At 39.3% G+C, this 11,822-nt stretch overlaps 1 pseudogene; it reads left to right on the top strand.

The window, feature by feature from the left end:
• Positions 1-4,202: 4,202 nt before the first annotated feature.
• LOC130464432 (probable pectate lyase 4) lies at positions 4,203-5,060 on the top strand (annotated as a pseudogene).
• Positions 5,061-11,822: the final 6,762 nt, after the last annotated feature.

Below are 11,822 nucleotides of genomic sequence, written 5' to 3'. Positions count from 1 at the left end.
TTCATTGAAGGAGAGAGATTCAAATTGAAACTTCCGTAAAAAATAATCGAATAGGGTTTAGGAAAGGGGATTCGATTATAGATAAGAACGGATTGAAGGTCGATAATGGAGGAGATAGAAATCGATGGTGGGTGATGGCTCATTGGAGGCGGCGGCGATGGCGGCTCACCTTCCATTTCATCCTTTCAGGTTTAATTTCAAGCTTCCCTTTCCACTCTTTCCATTTCAGTGATTGATTCGTAATCTGGTTTTAGGGTTTTACTTCAATTCAATTCAAATTCTTGCAAAACTTTCAACTTCTTGCAGAATTTTTAATCGCTGGATTGTTTTGGTGAAATAAATTCTGAAATTGGAGATTAAATATATTTCGAAAGTAGGGTTTTAATTTTTTAGGGGAAATCTAAATTAGGGATTTAGAAAAGGGTTGAATTATCGATTACAAGATGTCTAGATTTTGGGGGTGGTTTTGTGTTCGGCGGCATAATTAACGGCAACTCAGCTAGGGTTTCCGAGTCGGGTTATTGCCCCGTCGCTTCAATTACTGGTGCACTTAGGGTTTCCTGATTTCATTTGTAAACTTCACCTACCTCTATTACCCTTCCATTCTTAATTTAATTTTTAATTTGATTTCAATTTTCTGATTGATTAATTCAGAAAAAGGGTGATTCAGATTAATTCAACCCTGTTTTTTTGTCGACCTGAAGGTTTCTCATCATTCCATGATCTTTTTCTCTCATTCTCGAATTACTGTGATTTTTATTAACTTTGTTTTTGTTGTACAGATGATCCTGGTTCTTCAAGCTTTCGCCAAAGCTGCAAAAAGCTTCCAAACTGGGGTATTTTCTTTTCTTCTATTTCTTTTCTGAAGCTTTTGATTTTTTGAAGGTTCAGTTATTATTATAATTTTTTTTTATATAAATGGGGGAAAAGAGAAGAATCAAAGCCGGTACACAGGAGAAAGGTGCAGCAAGTTGAGTATTTTACAGTCTATCTTGATTGGAGAAAGTTTTGAGTATCATTTGAAAATAAGATTATTTTAAATATTCTTGAACACAATTTTCCATATTTGTATTTCCATTGGTGTATAATTTTGGATGGATATCATTTGATGGATATTAGTAAATTCTTGATTTTCTTTGAATTTGTTAGATTTTATTAACACTAAAATGAGCTATTGACTATCCATTCGTTGCGGGTTTGTTTGATTTTATTAACAATTGAGCTATTGACTATCCATGTGAAGTGTTTAGATTTCTGGGTAATTACTTTTTTTTGTTAGCTTTGATAAGGGATTTTGAGTGTTTAAGGTGGTTTATGTGGATTATTTTTGTTACGTTAAGGTTGAGAATTTCTATGACAAATTGTTGATATGATACTAATTGTAGTTTCTGGGTGTTGCTTTAATTAGATGATGGACCTGGATCGCTAAGAGAAGCGTGTCGGATAAAGTAACCACTCTGGATTGTCTGAGGTCATACTTGAATGTGTCATCTTAAAAATGGCGGAAGAATACAAGACCACCATGGAATCAGTCAGATCATGGGTCGTTCAACACAAGCTTCGTACCGTCGGTAATTTTAATAATTCATCTAAATTTAAATTATACTCCGTAATTGATTTTGCCCTGATATGGTTTTCTCTCAAAATAACTGGGTGCGAAATGATGCAGCAACCGAGCTCGAGTATTTCGGAAATAATTTGAAATGGCAAGCAGAAGGATCTCTTCTTATCTCGCTCACTTTCAACTTATCTCACCTCTCCTATTGGTAATTTTCAATAATCTCCCATTTCTATTCCCCAATTTTGATTAACTTTTTTGTTAATAATATTTGTTTCTTTGATCTTCTATTTGTTTTTCGTGGGGTTTGTTATTTTTTCTTTCACAATTTTGTTTAGTTATTTATAGTAAATTCCCCAGTTTTTGCCCAAATTCCGACTCTTATATAGTAACTATGAGTGCAGGTAACCCATAATTTATCCTGTTTAAATCAAAGGGCATACAGAATTTCTAGCTTTATCACAACTGTAATTGATTTACTCTTGAATTAGTCATGTTTAGGGACCTTTACTTGATATGACCTGAGATACTTAGGGTTGACTTTGCATTTATGTCATGTTTCAATGCGAGAGAGATATTGATGTCAGTTGGGGTACACGGTGTTTCCTGATTCATTTTAAGGTTACTAATTGTTTAGGTAGGCAGGCGTAGTAAGTTTGGGGAAGCTTTTAGTTGTGGCCTGTTATCTTTTTTGTTTGATGAGATACTTACCTAATCTCTTGATAAAAAATAATTTTACAGTGGGTAAATTTGTGTGATGATCATTGTATTACTATATTTGTGGTTCATGGCTGATAAAGGCAGTTATATATACTGTCTCGATGTTGCATTGTAGGTTGTCAATAACAAAAGTATTCATATCCATGTCAAACTAATAGATTCAAAGAGAACTAGATCTTTAGGGAATGTAAAGAATATGGGTGGTCACTTGGTATTTGAAAGAAATCATGAAAGGTTTCACCGTTTCTATGAACATGCCTTTATAGTCACATGGTTGCATTATTTTACGTTTTTGCTACATAATTTATTCAATAATTTTATGCTGTGACTTGCTGTTTCATTACATTGTTGTTGCAATCTTTTCTTTGATTAATTGAAGAAGGTTAATATTGTACTGCCTTATGATTCGTAATGGGCGAAATTTTGCAATAATTAGTGTGGTTTTGGTTTGAGTTTGGTGACGAGTACATTCCTGTTGTTGTAATTGTAAGTGTGTGTAGTCGAAAAGATTGAGTTTATGACTGTAAGATGATGTAGCCATGTAGTTTTGAAATGCTTTAGTCCCAATAAGACTGATATTCTTCTGTATGATGTAATGTAGGTACAAACGTTCTTCTGTATTCATTCTTCGTTCACAGAGTTGGCTTTATGATGAACTGCAGGTACAAACATTCTTCGTTCACAGATTTGGTTGTTGGTGTTAGTGTGTAAAACAGTTTATTGACCTGAATTTCGATTTGCAATTAGTTGGTTGAAATTTCGATTTCTGTTTCGGTGTCTGATGGATGGAAAAATTATACATTTTGGGTTGAATTAGGTTGATTTTGTATTAGTAAGGAATTGTGTCAGAACTGGTTAGTTAAAATGTGAGTGCTAAAACAAAATAGACTGACTACTATTCTAATAGACACAAAATTACCATAACTGACTATTGGGGATATGTTAGCTAAAATATGATATAAACAAAAGAAACTCAGCTTGAAACCACAACTGACTATTGGGGATACTAATTGGTCGATGTCAAACTATTTTAAGCTAAGTCATATAAGACAAGTAAGGGACCAACCAGCAATTAGACATTCTGGGTCTCAATCAGTCAAGGATGAAGGATGTCCTACTTTCCTAAAAGATGAATATTCTCAACTTTCGTGATCAAAAATGGATCTGGGAAGACGAGCATGCCAGGACCGTCAAACTTCAGAACTTTGCGACTGAATTTTCGAACAAGATGGATTCAGAACCGTTTGAGAAGAGGGCCGTGTCAGTTCTGAGATGATTCAACTACCGATGATTGTCTGACATTTAGTCTTCAGCTTAGATGATAGCCTGTGAATTATTTGTAATGATAGATGAAATAACATAGATGGAAATTGAATAAAACTAGCTTCATTAATCACTATTTTGGTCTGTTGCAATTGTTGTGATGCTTTATATTTTTATCTGCTTATTCTACTGCGATTCTTATGCAGTGTGTGCCATTGCAGCTGTTCTTAGAGACCTCTGCATTGCTGAGGTAACTCCTTCTATTGGCCAATCAGTCTTGGTTTATCTTTGTTTGGTGAATGGTTATCTGATGTGATGATGAATGTCAATACTGATCCAATCTAACATTAAATTGTTGAACCAAATTGTTGAACCAAATTACTGGGGTTATAAAGGTAGGAAGAATGTTAAGGGCAGGAGAGATTAATCTATCTCTGAGGGTTGAATTACAAGTGTCATTTTAGTTTTCTACAAATGTGAAATTCATTAATATTTGCTCTTAATAAACTAAATTACTCTTTATTGTTAGGTTTGATAAGGGATTTTGAGTGTTAAGGTGTTTATGTGGATTATTTTTGTTACTATGAGGTTGAGAATTGTTGTGACAAGTTGTTGATACGATAGTAATTGTAGTTTCTGGGTGTTGCTTTAATTAGATGATGGACATGGATCACTAAGAGAAGCGTGTCGGATAAAGGAACCACTCTGGACTGTCTTCGAAATTTCAGGTACAATTGAATTGAGGTCATACTTGAATGTGTCATCTTATAAGATGATTGGTGGTCGTGGGCAGAGAATTAAGTTCACTGGGAAAGGGCTAAGGCTAAAGGAATGTCAGCGTGTGATAATATGCAATCTAGAGTTAAAGGTGGGAGGGGGCATGATATGATGTAGATGGGATTCAGATCAAACCTAATTCTAAGCATATATGGATTGATCGCTGCACCTTGCGTGATTATTATAATGATGTCATTCAGTGGATCTTGAAACTTATTCTACTTGCAAAATCATTTATTCATTCCGTCTGATTTTTTTTCAATAAATGAACTGCCAGTTAAGGTTATTTTTGCTTACTTCTTAAGGCAATGCTTTATACTGAACATGAACTCATCATAACAAATGTTTATACTGGTTAGACTAATATATCTTGGTTAAGATTCTGTAAGAACTTCTAACCAAACATAGCCTAAGATAACATTAATTACGCTATTTGAGCTGCGAGGTATGATTTTTAAGTGAAATTTTGGAAATTGTACTTGCATTATTTGCGTTGAATTCCTGATAAAGTTACATTTTCGTTTCTCAAAACATCTGGTTGTTATTTTTGGACAGAGGGAAAAATATACTAGCATATTTAATTGGTTCAATGTCTCTCTTATGCTCCGCAGATGTCATTTCTCTCAGCATGACAAAACAATGTTCATTGGAGAAGATCCTTCTTCTCATGTGGATGCATTCGGGTGACTATTCACCATTGCTTTTTTTTATGGAACTCGACAAAGACATCTCGCTTGATGAACTTTGTAAACATTTTTTTAATCTAATTTTACATTTAGGGTTGTAATGCAATTTTAAGTTTTTATAATCCCGCACGCATCGCGTGCATATAAGACTAGTACAAAAGAATGAAGCTCCTCTACAAACATTTCCAACGGGTTGCAATCCCGATACAATTACAAAGTCGAATAGGTTGAAATTCCTCCGGAATATTTCCAACAGGTTGTAAATGTTGATATAAGTTCAAATTCGAAAGGGTTGAAACTCCCCATAACAATACAAGTACAATTGTCCAAAATCCCGAATCTTTGGAGTGACACTTAGAGTTATTCTAGGTCTTATTCATCTGCATGCATATAATGTCATGTGTCGGGAAGTTCAAGTTCTAAAGTCATGTCGTGTCATGTGTTTCTGAAGGAATCAAAGGAACTTGTGGGTTCGCCGAAAAGGAGAGAGATTGAAGAGAGCTCCATCAGTCCTAGCCTCACTTATAGCCGGCATCGAACAGGCAGCAAATCCGTCGTCAGCAAATCAAACTTCGAACCCCTTTCAAGAACCAATGGCAACCGCTGATCAGATTACCCAGCTCATTGCCGTCGTAGCCAGTCTCAATACCGATGTGAAACTTGTGAGTAACCGCCTGGGTGTCGTGGAACAAGCTCCAGCTCCAGTTGATCTTACTAAGAAGATCGAGAGCATGGTCAACAAGGTAACTAACAGGGAAAACTACTTTGACACCTCGGTGGGAGATGATCTAAAGGGGAAGGCCAATTTTTCCGACAAGTTCTCTGCCAATGATATCCCGAAGGTCAAATCAACAGAAAACCCCAAATGCCATCTCAAGAACTTCAGAGCCACCATGGCAATCAAGGGGGTTGATAATGACCTGTACCCCGTGGTGTTCTCCATGTCCTTGGAACCAGTCTGCCAGAAGGTGTACTACTCCCTCAAAGATCATAAGACTAGCACCTAGGATGCTGTAGCCTAGGCCTTCATGGAACAATACCAGCTGAACATACAATTGCAAACGACTCTCCGAGAGATGGAAGTGCTTAGACAGGGGCACTAGGAGGGTTTTACCAATTATCTCAACCGGTGGAGGGAAATGGCCACTCAAATGGTAACTCGACCTTTTGAAAGGGAGTTGGTCAAGATCTACATCATTGGGGTCTTACCAAAACACAACACCCATATGAAATATCTAGGCCTGGAATGCTTTTAGAGGACTTATGACATAGGGGTCGACATTGAAGATGATCTTATGAAAGCACCCACGGTATACCAACTCCACAAGCTGAAAAGTGGAAGGGTAAAAAGGTTGAAGCAGCATCCAAGGTCCACGAGGTCAACGCTTTAGAAGCTCCTCAAGGTCAGTTCCAAAAGTCAAGAAATTTCAACAAAGGCAACAATAATCAGCGCAATTTCCAGAGCTGGCCCCAATCTGGGTATGTCCTATGCGGACGCTTTCGATCGATTGGTAGAGAAACAACTGATTACTCCTATCGGTCCAACCGAGGATCCTCCAGCTGACAAAATATCCAAAGGTTGGGACCCGAATGCCTATTACAAGTTCCACCAGGGAAATGGGCATGACATTGAAAACTGTTTCGAGCTTAAGCATCTAATCCATAACATGGTAGACAACAAGACACTACCTTTGCCTCCAGAGGCCAAGCAACCACCATCGGTCGTAGCCATCTCCCTGGATTGCGGATATGAGGAAGATGACTTCCCATGTAACCTGATTTCTACAATGTACAAGACATATGTCGAATTGGTGGTGCCAAGGTTCCACCATTTGATGTCGCGCCTTCCAGATTGGGTGATCCCCAAGCCTCGGGTACCTCTGACATCCAAATGATCATTTGTCCTCTTTCAACCCTCAAGGCCATAGGCTTCACAGAGTACGATCTGATGCTAACCATGGAACAAGAAATCATGCTTCATGGTGTTACATACAAAATTTTTGGGGCCCTAGAGCTGGTCTTCTTTATTAGGTCTAACCGCTACCAAGCTGAGTTCATGGCCATCGACATACTGGCTGATTATGACGTTCTATTCGGGGGATCCTGGCTAGAGGAGCTAATGGACGGTCCTCCCTGCTTCACACCCAAAGGCTTCAACTACAAAAGCACGCCCATCAAGCCAACACTGGCGCTGCGCCAAGGAGAGGATGAATTAATCCACAACTATTACTATCGGTGGACTGTCCTTGCTTATAGTATCCGACCTGGGCTGCCTGGGGGAAGATTGGTCAGAATGTTCCTCCTAAGTCTCAACAGTGCAAGTAAGAGCCTCTTTGCTGCATTTCCATACAGTTCCTGGCACCAAGTCTGGGATCAAGCTTCGAAGATCTATGGCAACAACCTCCTCTACTACAATGATGATGATGAAGAAATATGGGAATACCCCGATAACTGCATTTATATATGTTTAGGTTTTTCAAGTCCAGAGTTTGTCTTTGAATTTTCAAGTACTAGTGATGAGTCAAAGAGTCTAGGATTAGAGTCTTGCATCAATCAAGTGCCCTTAGAGGTAGAACTTCAAGTCAAAGTTGTCGATGTAATGATTGATAATTTCAATAATACTTCAATTTCACCCTATTCTTGAAGTCGAACTTCAAAACACATTCCTAATTCAAACAACTTTGCTTCTCAAGAAACTGACCTTGAAATCTTAAAAGCTATTGAAATTCATGAAAATAAGGTGCCCATAATTGAGGACACAGAAAAAGTTAACCTTTCTAACAGTGGTGATCCAAAACTAGTTCAGATGGGTTTAACTTTATCTCAAGCAGAGCGGGACGATCTGGTTAAGCTACTTTCAGAGTACATAGACGTCTTCGCATGGTCCTATCATGATATGCTAGGGGTTGATCCAAGCATTGTTCAGCATAAAATTCCCCTCATTCCAGGTTCGAAACCCATTATGAAGAAACTCCGTCGCATAAAACTAGATGTTTCCCTCAAAATTCAAGAAGAGGTCTCTGAGCAGCTAGAGGCCGGGTTTATTCAAGAGTCTAAGTATCCAGTATGGAGTGAAAATGTCATCCCAGGTCTGAAAAATGATGGCAAAGTTTGAATGTGTGTCGATTACATAGATCATAACAGGGCCAGCCCTAAAGACGGATTTCCACTTCCACACATCGACATTTTGGTCGACAACACAACAAATCATGCCTTACTCTCTTTTATGGACGGGTATGCAGGCTACAATCAAATTTCCATGGAAGATGAAGACATGGAGAAAACAACCTTCATCACTCAGTGGGGTACATATTTCTACAAAGTTATGTCGTTCAGGCTGAAGGACGCAGGGGCTACTTTTCAAAGAACAACCACAACCATCATGAGCGACATGATTCATAGGGAAATCGAGGTGTATGTCGATCTTCAAATACAAAGAGCGTTATGAACATACAACAATGCTTTAAAAATTCTTCAACAGACTCAGGCAATACAATATGAGGCTCAATCCTCAAAAATGTGCAATCGAGATTGATCCTTCGAAAATTAAGGCCATTCTACATATGAAACAGCCAACGAATGAAAAAGAAATTTGGGGGTTCCTTGGCAAATTACAATACATCAGCATGTTCATCTCAAAGCTCACCATGATCTATGAGCCTAAGGTGTGAGACGAAGACTGTCAACATGCATTTGACACCATCAAGGGCTATCTTTCAAATCCGCCAATGTTGAAGCCGAAAATACCAGGTATCTCACTCAGGCTTTATCTTACAACAACTGACTCAGCAGTTCGGGCCATGCTCGCCAAAGAAATCGAAGGCAAAGAAAACGTTGTGTACTATTTGAGCAAGAAGCTACTCGAGTACGGAACCAGATATACTCAACATGAATAGATCAGTATCGCCTTGGTTTGGACCACTAAGAAACTCAGACACTACATGCTCTCCCATACAGTGCATGTAATTTGCAATGCAAATCCTCTCAAGTTCTTATTCGAAAATCCGGCTCTCAACGGATGGCTGTCCAGATGGTTGGTTATGCTAGCTGAATTTTATCTGAAATACATCCCTCAAAAATCTATCAAGGGTTCAGCGGTCTCTGATTTCCTGGCTGATTGTCCTATCGAGGCAGAGGAGGAAAGCTACGACCTACCCTATGAGAAAATTCTAATGGCAAGTGACGACAGCTGGTCATTGCACTTTGACGGTGCTTCCAATCATTGCGGATGCGCTGTCGGGGTAATCCTAATAGCTCCTGACGGCACTCACAGACCAATCTCTACAAAGCTACAATTCAACGTTACAAACAACGCGGCCGAGTATGAGCCTGCATTGCGGGTCTAGAAGCCACCATAGCATTGGATGTAAAGAAACTTCGAGTGTATGAGGACACTTCCCTAATCATCAACCAAATTTCTGGCAAATAGAAAGTCATGAGTGAAAGCTTGGCCCTTTACCAGTCCTATCTTGAGAACTTATTCGAACAGGTTGAAGAGCTTTGTTATACATACCTACCTAGGGAAGATAATCAGTTCGCCAATGCACTGGTGAAACTAACAGCATGGCTGAAATGCCACTTACAATTGAAACCCGTCAAGAAGCAGCATATGTCCATGTTATTGACGATGTCGAACCTGAGGAAGACGAACCTTGGTTTTCAGACATTCTAAGGTACCTACAAACTTTCGAATATCCACCACATTTTTCAAGCAAGAATCAAAGAGATTTGCGTCTCCAATCAACAAACTTTGTTATATGAGGTGGTATTCTATGCAAAAAGGTCCCCTGACGGCCTCAAACTTCGATGTGTTGACAAACACGAAGCACAAAAGGTCATGGACACCGTACATGCCGGGGGTCTGTGGTACTCATATGAACGGGAGGATGTTAGACCTCAAAATTATCCGGGCTCGGACTACTGGACCACCCTCGAGCAGGATTGCTACTTCTTTGTCAAGAGGTGTCCTATTTGTCAAAAGTGTGCAAACCTAAACCATATCCCTCCATCCTTTCTATATTCACAGTCATCACCATGGCCATTCTCAGCTTGGGGTATCGACGTCATCGGCAAATTCACTCCAACAGGCACCAGGGGTCATGAGTTCATACTGGTTCCGATTGATTATTTCACCAAGTGGGTCGATGCCAGATCTTTCAAAATATTGGGTTCCAAGCAAGTGGGCCCAGTTTATTCAAGAAAACATCATTTGTAGATACGGTGTTCCTCATGAGTTCATCAGTGATCAGGAGACCCATTTTCAAGGCGAATGTGAAGATTTATTCACCAAGTACAAAATTCAACATCACCGTTCTTCACCGTATCGCCCACATACCAATGGGGAAGTCGAAGCGGCCAACAAAAATGTCAAGAACATTATCATGAAAATGACAACCAATTACAAAGATTGGCCCCATAAACTACACTTTACATTGTAGCGGTATCAAACTTCAATTCGCACTTCAACTGGCGCAACTCCATTTTCATTGGTCTATGGAATGGAAGCGGTACAACCTATTGAGTTAGAACTACTTTCTTTAAGGATAGTCCTCGAAAGAAAAATTTGAGAAGCCGCATGGGTACAATCAAGATACGATGAGCTAGTCACGCTCGATGAGCATCGGCTTCAAGCCGCTCACCATGTACAAGTCTACCAGCGTCGAGTGGCCAAACATCTCAACAAAAGGTTTAGAACCCAAAATATCAAAGAAGGCGAGCTTGTCCTGAAAGCCCTTCGCAACAGCGTCATGGATCCAAGGGGAAAATTCAGACCAAACTGGGTCAGGCCATATATTGTCAAGAAAATCCTTTCCGGGGGAGCAGTTGAATTAACAGATGTCGATGGGACTGAATTCCGTTCTTTGACGAACATGGATCAACTCTAGAATTTCTATGTCTAAATTCAAATTCAAGTTCATTTTTCAAAAAGTTTTGTAAGTTAGAACTACCTTCAACCTGATTCCTTAACGGGACACGTAGGCAAACTCATTCCGAGGCCCGACCACCTTAATATTCAAAAAAATTCAAGTTTCCTAAATTAAGGGCATTCTAAAAATCAAATACATTTCAAAAATCAATGTTCAATTGTTGTTGTTGTTCTCATTCCAAATGTGCAAATAAAAAGCTTGCTCAAGCGAAATTTGACACAAATGACTCTTTTTCAAACGGCTCTAAGGCCTTAATTCAAGCTAATTTGATTACAAGGTTGGAATCAAGTGAAGCAAAGTCATTTCAAGCCTTTTCACTTCCACGAAACAAATTTCTAAACACACTCCTAAACACACTTCCAACAAAGAAAATTTCCAAACACTTCAAGCCTACAAAGTTTTGGGGTTGGGAAACTATGCTCTTGAGCCTTAGAACCTTGAGTACTATCCCCTTTCCCTTCTTGCAATCATTAATCCATCTTCCCCTTGCCCAAGCGGCGGGAGAAGGAACTAGCAAACTTTCCAAGGCGAGATGATGTGAACCCCCTCTGGATCCGGAATAGTCAAGCACCAAATGGACCAAGCTCTCATCACTCTCCTTATAAGCAATATATGCAGGATGTCTAGCCTTAAAACCTCTCACTCCCACAGACTCGGAGAGAGAAGCGTCTCTTTGGCTTCGACCTTTCATCCATCCAACATAACCCGCAGACAAAGTAGTAGGCTCGGGCGGGAATTGAATATTCAAAAAAGGTTTGGCAATCCAATACCTCCTCCACCGTTCAAGATGGTCTGTATTCAGTACAACAGGCTTCGGATGCTCCATAACACAATACGGAATCACTTGCCTCAACCATATTGTCTCATCACTCAAGAAGGAGAGTAGAAGAC

Source organism: Spinacia oleracea, chromosome 6 (genome assembly GCF_020520425.1).
Source record: "Spinacia oleracea cultivar Varoflay chromosome 6, BTI_SOV_V1, whole genome shotgun sequence".
In the NCBI taxonomy this organism is placed as follows: Eukaryota; Viridiplantae; Streptophyta; class Magnoliopsida; order Caryophyllales; family Amaranthaceae; genus Spinacia; species Spinacia oleracea.
The sequence above is the reverse complement of the archived record's forward strand: the minus strand, read 5'-3'. Positions and strand labels throughout refer to the sequence as shown.